The sequence below is a fragment of the Pezoporus occidentalis genome, unplaced genomic scaffold, assembly GCF_034315485.1.
Source record: "Pezoporus occidentalis ecotype Australia unplaced genomic scaffold, CSIRO_AGI_Poc_V1 ctg93, whole genome shotgun sequence".
Lineage (NCBI taxonomy): Eukaryota > Metazoa > Chordata > Aves > Psittaciformes > Psittacidae > Pezoporus > Pezoporus occidentalis.
This window is the reverse complement of record NW_026916294.1, coordinates 6,972,374-6,986,658: the sequence shown is the minus strand read 5'-3', so window position 1 is coordinate 6,986,658 and position 14,285 is coordinate 6,972,374. Positions and strand designations below refer to the sequence as shown.

The 14,285-nt window shown below is 41.4% G+C and overlaps 1 protein-coding gene across 28 annotated transcripts in view; it reads left to right on the top strand.

Annotated features, from left to right (window-relative positions):
* Positions 1 to 14,285, top strand: part of NRXN1 (neurexin 1) — a 682,391-nt gene that overhangs the window by 406,711 nt on the left and 261,395 nt on the right. The window lies entirely within an intron of this gene.

Below are 14,285 nucleotides of genomic sequence, written 5' to 3'. Positions count from 1 at the left end.
TGCGTCAAAGAGCTCAAGCCGGGGCTGCGGTCGAGGGGAGGAAGAGGAGCGCGGAGGGTGTGCGGGATGCGGGGCCGTCCCGCCGGCTCGGAGCGGGGCGGGCCGGGGGTCCGTGGGTGCGGAGCGGAGGCTCTCCCGTTCCACGCTTCTGTCTGTAAAGCCCATCATGGAGGCGCCTCCGAGTGGCAGCGCCCTGGCAGCCCCTACCCCCGGCCGGAGTGGACCCCCCTAGGCGGGTGTCTGCGGGAGGCAGGGCAGGGCGGGGAGGGAGCTTGATGAGACGCGCGCTCCATCCCGTTCATTACCTTGGTCCAAAGTCTATGAACTAAAGCAAGGGTCAGATAATTAGACAGGAGGGGTCGGGGAAGGAGTTCAGGCGCTGAGAAGGCAAGGTGTTGTTGCCCACCATAGTGGCCAGGAGAGGGACGAAGATGAAATTCTTCTCAGGTGCAGATACGTTTTGCTCAGGAATTGCAGTGCTCTGGTGCTTAGTTTCTGAAGTGACAGGAAGCTGCTTCAGTGCCCTTTACACAGCCCTGTTAACAGTTCTTCTCCTCCTTTTTGCATGCATACTTGCAGGAGCCTGTACATAAATACATGCAAAATATGCATATGTTCAGCGTCACTGAAAGCTGTAACAGAAAGCAAAGCACCAGACTTTAGTTTAACGATTTTAAGCCTTCTTTTGTCTCTGAGGGAGGGAAAAAAAGATAAAGAACCCCCCTTGTTGGTCCCTGATTAGGTTGTACAGCTTCATTCTTCTTCATTTTCTCATCTCGCCTTGCTTCATTTGCACAATCATGCGATGTCATTTCCAAGCTTTGCAAAGTAGAAAACCAGATCTTGTGCTTAACCTTTGCAAGACGACCTAGTTGCAGGCACCAGGTAGTTGGGATTGATTGGATTTCTTTTTTTTCCAGTGATTAGCAGTGCTAGCGTTAGTGGATAGGGTGGTATTGTTCACCTGGAAATTCCCACTGTGTGCTAAATAGCTTTCATACTCAACTGCTAGAAAAGGCAGAGGGCACAGAAATGGCTTTTTGTTGATTAAAAATAGGGAAGAGTTAAATGTCTGGTCTAATTCCAAACAAAACAAACCTAACCCTCCCCAAACCCCAAAGAGCCTGAGAAATCGAGGCCACCACTCTGTAGTGCACTGAGGTAGCCCAAGATTGAGAATGCTGCATGTTCTGTCCTGTATGCGCTTAAAGGGGAAAATGATGTATGTGTGTACACATCCATGTATATGCTTATTATTCAGTTTCTGCTAATATAAGAATATGCAAGCTAGTTGATTCTATGATTCTGTGATCATTTAGGGGCTTGCTATCAGCTTGAGGGAAGGCTCAAAGTGCAAGGGGGAAAGAAACGTGATTGTAGAGGTACCCAGCTACAATTCCTTAGGATGCATTTTAAAATCACCCCTTTGGCCAGCTTTTAAAATCATTATCTTGGACCCGGTTGAAGGGTGGTGGTGTAAAAAAGGCAGCTTTCTCAGGAGAAACAAGTCTTGCTGGAGAAAATGAAGTGGTGGAGTTGGCACGTAAAGACTTGGTAGGGAAGCTTGGGAGAATCTCCAGAAGTTAAGTAGCTGATTTGACAAAATGAAGGATGTTCCATGTCAAAAGAAGGCATTTTAGGATGTTTACTTGATAACTCTAAGTGCTTTTGCTTCTCTGCCTTTCTCGGAAATTCTGTTATCTGACAGTGGTTTAAAACATCTAATTCCTGAATTCATTATTAGTTCTTCAGAGAGAGGTTCCCGTTTGCTTCTCTAAGCCTGACAGAAGCATTTCTGCGTCTGGCTGAGCAGGGTTGGACTCAGCTCCTGTGGAGCCTGTCACTGCTTGTCCAAGCATCATCAGTTGGAGGGATCTGGGTGATGGGTGGGGGATGCTTATTCCTTATCCCGGCATCTGAGTGCCTTTCTCCAGCATCCCCAGTCCCTGCTTGGCTTGGCCGGCTGGGAGTGAACATTCCATTCTCAGGCTTGTCTCCTTCAGCATCAGCTCCATTCAGTTTTGCAGTTATTGGAACAGTTATTCTGTTCTAGACTAATAAGATTTTATGTAAACGTTGCAGTATTTATGGTGACCTCTTATCTGCTCTTTCGTTACTTTGTCAGCGTTTCGTAGCCTCGTGCCTGTTAAAAGTCAAGAAGAGCTTTTAGGGTCAATTAGTCTATCCCCTGTGAAAGCGTTGCTCTCTAATATTGTGAATCAGAAGTGTCAAAGGAAGGAGGAACAATCCCTTCCTTGCCCAGGCATTCAATAAATGCCACCACAGACCTCATACATCCACACCCTCCTCCTCTTTGCCCTGCCACCCCCATTGTCTCAGCAGATGCCGTGATTTTATTCTTTCAGTTTTCCTTGAGCCAACCCAATTCCAGCTAATAGTATAAGCTAAGCCAAAAGCCCAGCGTGGTTGGATTTTTTCCACTTCTTTTGAAAAACCAAACGATAATGTTTCTGGAAACACACTTGTCGAGTAATCCTGTTGGGGTTTTGCTTAGCAGTATGATCTCATGTGGGTTTAGGGGACCGTATTGTCACAGACACATAAACAGAATTTCAACCAAGCAATTAGCTCACCCTATTAAACAAAAAGTAGTTCAGCACACAGTTTTTTAATACACTAAAATTTAAACATCTTTCAAGTTTGACCAAGTGATTTTTTTACTTTGCTTTCTGACTCTCATTAAACTCAGGAAGGTGAGAGGTGGCTGAAAGAACCCAAAGTCTAATGACAGGAAAGAATAAGAAAACAGTTCTCTGGATCATGATATCAGCAATAAAGAGAAGTACAGAGAAGTAAGAGAGAGACTGATATTCACAAATGTAAGTCTTGGGCTGCTAGTGGTCTCTGCAGCACGTGGGCTCTCTGATGATTTATGTTCTCAGATCTCCTTGCTCCATTTAAGAAGGCAGCTATTGCTTCTATTGTTATAGCTGTGTCTACCATGCAATCTTTTTGGAGGAGATAGAGTAGCTCATACTGCAGTACCCTCTACATTACAAAACCATGGACTGTCCGTGGCAAAGCCCACATAAAAGGGAAGAGATTGCAGCTTTCTCAATAACTTTAAACAAAGAAAGGTGGTTTCTTTAAGAATCTAGAAACATTGTGGATCATGTTTGGAGTGAAAATTCCATGTTGGATAAGTAGAAAGCTGAAAGTGTAGCCATATGGATTGCTGTCACCACCTTCATTCATCCCTTCCTTCTTGCTAACACCTCTTTAGTCTCTACTTGGGCCTTTTATGGCCCCAAATTCTTCATTCCATTACCAAATGACAAGTGCAGTGTGTCCATTTCTTCCTGCTATTTCTTTTTTCTTTGCTTTCAGGATCTTGTTCAGGCTGTTTTCTGACAAGTAAAAGTTGATGCTGGGTTTTTTAAATCTGCCAGAGTAGGAGCAAAGAGGTGACGAATGAAATCTGGTATGGGCATGTGCTTGGAAAGAAAAGGCAAAAATGGGGGGGGGGGGGGAGGATGAGGAGGATAGGATTGGCATGTTCACAGGAAAGACTCAAAGAGCTGAGCAGTAGGGTAGGGGTTGTACATTTGAAGACCTGGGTTATCATGAACCTGGCAGGGATTTGACTCAGTGCGACTCATGACTGAGATATAAGCCAAAGGGTTTAGGAGGAGTGGAGACAATCTGAAGTAAAGGTAATAGGGTACTGGGGGCCATTATTAAGGAAGAGGTCATTTAGGGCGTAGAAGGGCTAGGGACCTTTATGACAGAACATTAGATGTTCGGATGTCCCATCCCTGGAAGTGTTCAAGACCAGGTTGGACAGGGCTTGGAGCAACCTGGTCTAGTGGAAGGTGTCCCTGCCCATGGCAGGGAGTTGGAACTGAATGAACTTTAAGGTCCCTTCCAACCCAAACCATTCCACGATCCTGTAATTTAAACGGTTGAACAGAGCTGGTGAAAAAGTGCTTCAGCAGCAAAGTTCCTGAGCAGGGAGAAGAGTTTGTGGAAAACAAGGGCTTTGAGTAAGAAAAGTTGGCACGTTTTAGAGGTGAGAACTGAGGTTGAGCACTGGGATGGTGTGTTACCACAGTATGTTCCCTCCTCCAGTCTTTCCTATCCAGAACGTGATGTGGCAGCAGGGATATGTGTGTTGATCTCCTAGGTCTGAGCTAGGCCAGCTTCTTCCTGTCTCTGCTTCACCATGAGGTTCATGTGCACTGGATTCATCCATGTTATGTCCATTCAGAGGGACTTCAGTGGGGGAACCAGCAGCTCCCCATTACTGGAGTACCAGACTGCAGGCTGAATCACTCAGCCCTTCTTTAAGGAAGGTTTCTGTTGAACTCTGCAGCAGCTTTTGGTAAGCAAGAATAGCAGGACCAGAACTGCAACACTGCAGTGAAATCATTTATACCACCATTGTGAAAAATACCATCAAAACAACTTTGAAAGATGTGCATATAGATATATTTCATCTTTGTAAGAAAACTGCAAGGGAAGACTTGCCAGTATAAGTAAGAATAATTTTATGGCCCTTTACTTCTTTTAAAAGATAAACTGGAATTGCTATTTCTGCATATAATGATAATAAGTATGTTTAGGGGTTAGGGCAGATGGCATTTTTCGGTTAGAATGTGCTTGTTATGTTGCAGAAAAGGGTTGTATTTTGATTAAAGCATCAAACATGAACGTTTCCAGATGTTCAATCATTGTTACTCAATGTGATATTAGAAGTAGAAGTGAAAAAGTATCATCTTCATGTTATAATTGCCTTTTTTTAGAGATCTTTCTAGCCTGTTTGTGTACCACAATCTTCTTTTTTATGCCTTTCATTCACACATTTTCGAATACTTACTAGTTCTCCTGCTCCGAGTGCTTCGTACACCCTGAGACATTTTCGTGTTTTAAGACTGTAAAGCAGAGCAGCTTCCTCCACGTCTTTAAATTATATACATTTTATATCCCCCTTCCAGATTTCCAATATGCTCCATCAGTTATTATCCCCATCAGCTGCCAAAGTATTAACATCAGTTGGAATAAATGAATAACAAAGCAATTTCAGCCAGCGCAGTGGTTAATTGGCTGTGCAGTTAGATATGCATATTAGGAAGTGTGGTTTCTATGTTATTATTTCTGTCAATATGGCTTGTCAAAGAGGTATACAGTCATCTTCAGCAGTATTGTGGACAGTCTGGATCACTGTAATCAAAAGTGGAATGTTGCTCATGGATTTCTGATAAGCATCTTTAGACAAGCCCTACTGCCTTAGTACACGCACAGCTATTGATTGATGCGGGTGCCTTTACAAGAGCTAAATAAGTAACAACACTGTTGTCACTTATCAGAAATACCACTTTTGCCTCCGCCTGTGGTAACCATGTTTTTCTAGATTTAAAGCATGTTTTATTGTCTTTTAATCAAATTCTCTTTGAAATAAGTTATCAGAAGAAATTAATTTAGCATTCAATACAGTGTGCTTCCTGCTGTTTCTAATTTTCCAAGATGGATTTTTTCTGATAGCAAGAAGTTGACTTGGCTTTAAGGGAAATTTCTTTCTGTCTTTTATTTTTAGTCCAGGAGAGAACTCTGTAGACAAAGCTCTGATGCCCAACTGCTATGCCCGGTATGAGTAAGCACAACCAATTCTACAGTCCTAGTAATTTCTAAGCTTTCTCCCACAGATGGCCATTACCATGGTTAACCATAGGATGAAATGTTTGATCGTTATATTTTCAATGGATCATGTAATGTAGTACACTGAAGTTAGTCCTTTGTCTTCTCCTTGGCCAAAGCTTGCAAATTCTTAACTTTTCTGAGTAATCAGGATGACATTACTGATCTTTTTCTTGTCTTTCCCCAGTATCAGTTAATTTACCCCTCTGTTATTAAATTTGATGTCCTTAGGTCCACCACAGTACCTGTGCCAAATTTTTCTAAGCTAGCAACTTCCTTTCCAGTTTGTAAATACAGTGTAGGCAGAGCTGATAGGTCTTGCTGAGATAATAGGTTGACTTGTGAATGTAGCTGTGATTATAAGTAAAATGGAACAATCTGATTTGATGAAAGTGTATTATAAAAACAGTGCTGTTCTAGAAGGTTAAATGTAACAAACATAACAAAGACAAGCCATGTACTCACTTATGCAGTGATGAGATTTGTTAACCACAGATGTAATTGGTCAGAACAATAGAATTCCCCCTTAGTTGGTAGAAAAACTGAGCCAGTGAAATAAAGTGGGAAAGGAGGAGGGGAGAAGTAGTGTTTCCTGATGTCTCCCTGTAGAGCTTGGATGGGGTGGAGGGGAGGGTGCTGTGCTTAGGAGCAGTCACCACCTCTGGCCCATGATCACAGATTCACTGTAGAAAACTGTAGCAACTTGGTTCTGAATTTCTGTAAGTGCTAAACTGGATAAATCCATCAAAACAGCCCAGATGAAGCCTGTAACAGGCTCGTGCACTGTAGGTAGGATCAGAGTCAAAAAGCTTTACCATTTCTGGGGCTTGGTTGATAAGAAAAATGTACACATACGGCAGATACATGGTGTCTGTGATCCTGAAGGCAAGATAAGGTTGAAGCAGGGGCAGGGTTTACCTGAAGAGGTGAGGACTGTGTGTAGCTTGTTTTTTTCTGTTCCATGTATTTGAACTGTAAATGGCACAGTGATGAGTCTTCCTTTTAAATACACAGATAGGTGTTTCTGAAGAGCTTGCTGCTCAGTCATGGAGAGGCAGGAAGTCTCAGCAGTAAAAGATTCGCTCAGATCATTCTGCTGTTCTGGGGCCTGAGCGGGGGATGCCTCAGACACCTACTCAGAAATGACAGAAGTGTTAACTCTTTCTTTAGCTCTCTTTTACTGCAGCTGTATCTGCAAAGAAATGCCAAACATGCTTCTAAAGCAAGTTGACTGCTTTCCAGATACATTCTTTTATCCCTGCATATCTGCAACTGAGTTAGGGCTTCTTTAATTTGCTTCATTAATTCAGCTCATTTGCAGTTGTAAAATAAAAAAGAGCAGAGAATGACTAGACTTGGAGAAACTTCAGAAAGCTCTGAGAAACTTTCTCCACCTTGAAGAGGAGTCAGATGTAGTCTTAATCCATGTTGAATCATTGGAGTTGGTTGGCTTTCTCAGTGACAGCAGCTCTAGAGCACTGGGAGGTAGGTGGGATGGCTTCAAACTGACAGAGAGGAGATTTAGATTAGACATCAGGAAGAAGTTCTTCCCTGTGAGGGTGGTGAGATACTGGCACAGGCTGCCCAGAGAAGCTGTGGCTGCCCCGTCCCTGGCAGTGTCCAAGGCCAGGTTGGACAGGGCTTGGAGCAACCTGGTCTGATGGAAGGTGTCGCTGCCCATGGCAGGGGGTTGGAACTGACTGAGCTTTAAGGACCCTTCCAGCCCAAACTGTTCTGTGATTCTGTCATTCTATGAGGAGCTATGAAGGAACTGAGGGCTAAGAAGATACTGTTTCTAATCATTAGCCTGGGCCTGATTTGCTCGTGTTGAGGTCAGGCACAAAATTTCCACCGCATGACCTGATCTGTTGTGCCTCTGTGATGTCTCCCGTGGAGACAGCACTTCTGATGTGGTCCCCCTCCGCCAGAACAACGCTTCTAAAGCTGTGAATGAAGCTTTGCAAAGAATAGTGCCAACACATGTGTTTTAAAAATAGTTTTGCTGCAGTTAACGGATGTGTTCACTTTATTTCACATGACAAGAATTACAAGGGAGCTTTCAGCAAAAATAATTAATTGCCGATTTTATGGAAAACATGCAAGCATGAATTGAATCATGCTGTTATTTTGGGTTGGGTTTTTTCTGTGCCCACAGAGAGGGGTTTAGGAGTTGTGACAAAACAGCAGATGCGAGATTAGCCCCTTTGGCTGTGTCTAAATGGATGCGTCCTAAAATCCTGGTGTTCCAGTTGGTCAGAACATGCTGTGGCTCCCATCCAAGCCCTCTCCTTCCACCCATGCTCTTCTCAGGCTAGTCTCTGTTTGCAGTTTGCCTTTCTGTGGATTTTAAATCCACCTGGGGCATACACCCCAACCTTGGCATTCAGAGCAGCCCTCAAATATGCAGGTCTATCTTCCTAACTAATGTTATACCAAGTGAGGTTCAATAAAATATTAGATGGGCAAGGTGGGGAGAAGTCTGCCATTATTTTATTACTTAGAAATCACTTAAGATTGAAGCCAGAACTCTTTGTGTAATGGTGATTTTTAACTTCTGTAGAAATTTTCTCCCGTTAGCTCACAAAGTTTGCTCTTCATCACTCAGCACAACTTGACAGCTTGAGCTATTGTCTGACATGAGGATAGTAAAAATGACTGTATGGCATTTAGAGGCAGAAGTTGGTGAAGAAAGAATAGTAACAATGTTATTTTGCAGCAACATCAGCAAAAAACAAAGGTGTTTGAATATCTTACTGTGCAAGACATTGGAAAACTGTACTTAAGTATGCAGGTAAGAGGAGTCGTTGGTCTGTGAGGAACAGTGGCTTGCAAATGTCTCAGACACTGAAGTTTTAGTTCGTAGCTGGCAGTGATTTCATGGCTTGTATGATTATCTAAATGAAAATGCAGTTTATACCTAAGCGTTCAGCAGCTTAGTTTCAAAGAGCCTGAGGTCAGCAAAGGTAAATAATTGAATAAGGAAAAACCGTGATACATCTGCTAGATATCTATAGAGACAGCTACTTCAGATGTGGCACTTATTAACAGTGATATAAATTGCAAGTGACTCAGCTGAAGATTCCTCAGATCCTATCTGTTCGTTGTATGATAAAATTTGCCTGTCAGGGAGCTTATGCCTTATACTTCGGGAAGGTGGGTTTCAGTGCAATATGTGTATCTCGTATGGCTTTTGCTGGCTCCTGGACTAGATACAAATGTTACTGTTTCAGTACAAGGTCACTGCTGGAGGCATGAGAAAGGCTGACCCTGAGCTGGTCATAGCAAGTGTGGTGTGAGTAAATATGTATGTCAGGATTTTGCAAATATTTTCTGTTTGTTTCAAGGCATTAACTTGATCTCTGCTGCTTATTTGATAATCACTCTCCTCTTTCTTCCTTTCTTCCAAATGTACATGAGTAAGTTTGCAATGTGTATAGTGTGTGGTGGTACTTTTGTGTGATGTAAGGGTGAGCTAATTGCCAAAGTATAGCTTGGAAAAAAAGGAAAATCAGGGGTAGAAAAGGAGCAGTCACTATTAGTAAAGGATCCTTAGTTTAAATCAGTTCAACATTGCTACCCCCCCCCCCATTTCTAACTGTCATGCCAAAAAGTGGCATACGTACCTTAACCCTTGTCCTGTGTGTGTGCTGGTATAGAATCGTAGAATGGTTTGGGTTGGACAGGACCTTAAGATCATCTAGTTCCAACCTCCCTGCCATGGGCAGGGACACCTTCCACTAGACCAGGTTGTTCAAAACCCTGTTCAGCCTGGTACCTCCGGCAACTACAGTGTATTTTGGCAATAGGCTTGTCTGGAATGATTATTCTTGTTTCACGGAGAAGAGCTGGGACACAGTAAATCAGCTTCTCATTGGTGTTCCCTCTTGAATGGTTCAAAGAAATCATGCAGTGGTCAGATTGGCCATTGGAAAATTCCCTCTGTGTCTCTTGTGCACTTGCCCATGACGTAAGAGACGTATCTGGGGCATGGCCAGAGTGTGTAACACTCTGTTGGCAATTGGCATAGCTTGAAGCACATTCCATGCTGGTTTAGCGTATGCCATGCCTCAGTCATTCCTCCATAAGCAATTCATTGGGTAGTGCTTGTTCCCCAGCTGTGTGTCAAACAAAAAACTGAGTGCAGCAGAGGTTAAGCGTTATTCTGTTCAGCCTTTGCTTGTCAATGACTAGCCCTCTGCTTGATTTCAGGAGCATGCAGCTTTACCTATCTAAATGTGACAAGCATCTAGCCATAAGCTATACAGCAGCCTGAAACGGGAAAGGAATTATACAAAGACTCGCTGAGTTCCGTGTTGATGTTTCATTCTGTTGTATTGTGCTAATACCGGGAGCCGGGACCATTAAAACAATGCAGTAGTCACTGAACAAATACCATCCTTCCTTCCTGGGGTGTGTAGGTCATACTGGGGGATTAATAGAACTGATTTGTGAAAAAGGGTGATGCAGAGAAATGCGGGAGGGGAAGAAGAAAAGGAAAATGGGTCGAGCAGGCAGAGCATACCTTTGTTCAAGGAAAACAGGAATATTTTTTCCCTGTGCAAATTTGTGATTTTTTTTGTTTTAACAGGGAATATTTTCTCAGTTTTTTTGTTTGACTTTTATAGAGGTATTGTAAATATTTTAGATGTAGAAAAGGCATAAAATCCTGATGGTCATATATGCCAGTACACCAAGCTTAGGGCTTTCGTGCCTTCACAGAGGAGACTTGCCTCCCCATCAGTGCTTAAATTTTGGGGGCCATATGGGGGGCAGTTGCCTTAAATATTGTTCTCTGCCTGTCTTGCAATTCCAGTTGCTCATGGTATCTGATGTCTATTAAGTGAGAAGGGCAGTCATAATGCATTGAGTCTCGGTTTGAACTGGTGGCTGCACATCATGTCATTTTGTTTTACAGATACTGTTTGCCATTTAAATGTTCCCTCTCCAGGAAATTGCGTTGGGTGTTTGAATGTGGGCATAAGTAGGCAAGGTGCTTTCTCTCTATAAGTGAATGTGAATGGGATGAGGATTTTGCTCAGTGAAAACACATCTAGCTTTTTTTCAAAAGGATTAGTTGCTTTCATATGTTACTGTAGGACTGTTAAGCCAATTAGCAGTTCATCAGAATGATTTCACAGGCCATTATTTGTGAGAATGACTGGGATGAGGCTTTTTAGATTGCACTGGGTCTGTGTGATTTACACCAACAGATGTGAAGAATCAACAGAGAGGGAAGGTCAACGTTAACTTTCATAATTTCATGGAGTGTATTTTTGATTAATACATCATGTCAGGCGTCCTTTATTTCTTATCTTAGCAGATGTTACACTTTTTAAGATTTATTTATATTATGGTAGCATCTAGAAATTTCAGTCAGAGGTTGTGAGCCCATTGTGCTAAGCAGACGGATTGAACAGAAAAAGACAAGAAAGCTGGAGAAATAATCACTCTGTGCTGCTGACAGTACTCTCAAGGGTAGGTTTCGAAATAGCTCAAGAGTTGTGTAAAATTAATAAGCTGTTCCTCATGTACTGAAATCCTCTTTCATATTGCACTGGCATGAGGGTCTTTATGGAGAAGAAGAGGGGCTGCAGGTAAGATTTGCTAGAGGATGGGGTTGAAGATTGTCCCTGAAAGTCCAGATTTGACTGTGACTCCAATGGACGAACACATTCTTAACAATATGCATAAAAGCGATGTGGGTGGAATTTGTCCACTACAAAACCTCTGCATCAATGAAGTCAGTTTAGTCCCTCAGAGCAAGGTTTATTAGGCATAAAATTTGAATCAGTGTCCTTTTGTTTCTTTAGCATCTTTATAATTTTCTTCACTGACAGCGGAAAGAGATGAGAAATCAGGGAGCATTACCCTTACCTAATAGAAACTTAATGTTAATGAGCTATTTTAAGAGCTTTTTGAGGTACTGGGTCAGTCTGTGTTCTGTGATGTGAAATCATGTTCCTTTGGACTCCAGCTTGGCAGTGTGGCATAAAGTTTTTATTTTGTCGTGGCATTAAAATGCTTTTTTATACAGTAGAAAACCTGAAAATAAAGATGTAGCACTGCATCATAATTAGAAGGGAAAAAAACCTATTACCTGTCACGGAGATAACTCTGAAATAATAAATACTACTGGCACATTTTACTGCTATCATAAATATTGATTCAGCACATGTCCATAGGCTCAATTTATTACATCATATTCACTTAAATGTGTTTATGAAACGATCCTTCTGCACACACATACATTTTATCAAATTTTAGGTTCGCTGATTAATGGCACAGACCTGTTTTGCAATGTGGCAGTCTGTCACATCTCTAATCCAATTTGGAAGTAAAGGCGTTCTTAGGTCTTACAATAAGCCTATTCTTCTTGCGACAGTTACACCTCTTTTGCTTATTTTCTTACAGAATGGACAAAGATTTAATAGTGATGTATTTCCTAATAAACACAGTTGGAGGACAGCTTCTTCCATTATATTAGATATACCTTTGTTGCATCTTCACTGGAACCCATTAAGTATTCTTGGACACTCACTTAGAAATATACAAAATACTTTATTGTCTTCAATTTCATCAGAGGCATCAATCCAAATGTTCTGGGCTGTGTTGCATAATTGTCAAGGCATTAAATATGGGTGATGAAGGTACAGTAGTTAAAATTTACTGGTGTACATCTGATGTTTATAGATAACCCTTTTTAGGAAGTCGGGATGTATTGCCGTGTTCAGGCATTCCATCTTAATTCCAAATCACTGTTGCATTGTCTCCATCTTCTGTTTTGCAGTCAATGAGCCAAAGACCCTGTAGAACATTTACCTTGGGATTTTAATTATCTGATTGAGTGTGTTAAATTCTGGTAAGGGTAAAACCAATCACAATTTCTCAGTAAGTTCATGCCATATTAGTAGTTTGCTAGGAAATGGAAACCAAGTTTGTAGCAGACTTGCAGGAGAAGACACGCTGGTTCCCTGCTTTTCCTTTGCATTTCAGACTTGGGGTTTGAGGTAGCTGGCATTTGGTGTTGCTGATTCAAAGTGTTGCATTTTGGCCAGTGAACTTGTTTTCGTTCTAATTTGAATATACATACCCTGTGGCAGATTAATTAATATGGTCCTGTGGATAGTTCATTAATGAAGTTAAAATAACTTACCTGCTATCTAGTATTTATCACAAGAGTAAAACAATGCAGATGAATACCACGTATAAATGCAGGTCCCATCCATCTAATTTGAATCACCAGCTTCTAAAAATCTAGGTCCTATACATTGTATGAAAGTAAAATGATCAACCAGCAGTAATAAGCTCTAATAAAAGAAGAAGGAGAAGAGAATGAGACTCACAGCTACAGGAAAACTCAAATGAGTGCCCTTAATCTTATATTGTAATCTTAAATACCATATGGAGGAAAAATCTCTGCCCTCTTGTTAACCTATTATTGGGAGAACATATGCACAAGAAGCTCTCTCTGACATGACTTGATGATCTTAAACAGCTTTTCCAACCTAGTTAATTATGTGATTACTTAGATATTCTGGAAATAAGAAAATGATCTATGGGTTAACTTCAACATTGTGTGAGGTTTCCACATACTGTGTATAACATTAGTTATACTCCATGGTGGTTGAGTCAAACAGGTTCTTACCTAGTTTGTGCTGCTGTTGGCCACAGCTTTTGGGCCACGAGGCTTTTTTCATTAAGCCTATGAGGTGTGTATACCAGCACATACAGGGGGATACTGTTGATTGCGGTCTAGCATGAGGTGCCAGAAACATCTAGGTAAGATCTCTCCTAATAGAGGTGGTTAGAAGCTGTATTTTACAGGGTTTAATGGATTTACCTTCCAGGAAGATTGCCAGTTCAGCTTGATATCTAAATTGCTTTTTACAGCATTCGTGCTGGCAGATCTGTTGCAGATGCAGGACCCTTCAAATGTCTGTGAGAGTTGTCTAATCAAAGGTGCAATTGAGCCATTAAATAAAATGCATTCTTCACTGTCATGAGCTTTGAAACTAGATAAACATTACTGGTATGTCAGTGAGCTCATGGTCTGCTTCCAGCTTGACCAGCATCCCCAGCTGGGAGCTGTGGTGGGAACCTAATGTCACACAAGGCATAGGCAGTCACTTTTAATTTGGGAAAGCAGATAAAGAGCCTTCACTACAACTAAACTGCTGCTTCTTTTATATTCTGGTGAATCACATGTAGCAATACAGACTTTAGCTAATAAAAACTATATGGCAAACACTGTTGCCAAGATAGTCAGATGAATTATCCATGAAGTGAAAGATGCACATCCTGAAATACTATCAGGTATTATTAGCAATTTAAAAGATGTCATTCTGTATGCTGGGTATTTCTTAAATGCTTCATTAAATTGAGAAATCTCTATGTAAATGCTAATTTAATTAAAATGTCTTTGTATTTTAAATATAAATGAAAACAACAGGCTAGAAGCATTGCTGAAAGTTTGCATGAACCTCTGCTTATGCATAATTTTTCTTATCTATTGCAGCATTGTCTTTTTTTTCTTTAAATGAACAATATGCAAAAACATTTCCTGTCTTTTTTTCTTTGAAGACTTCTCATAACAGAATATATCTGACAGGCCACTTTTGCTTTCAGAATTA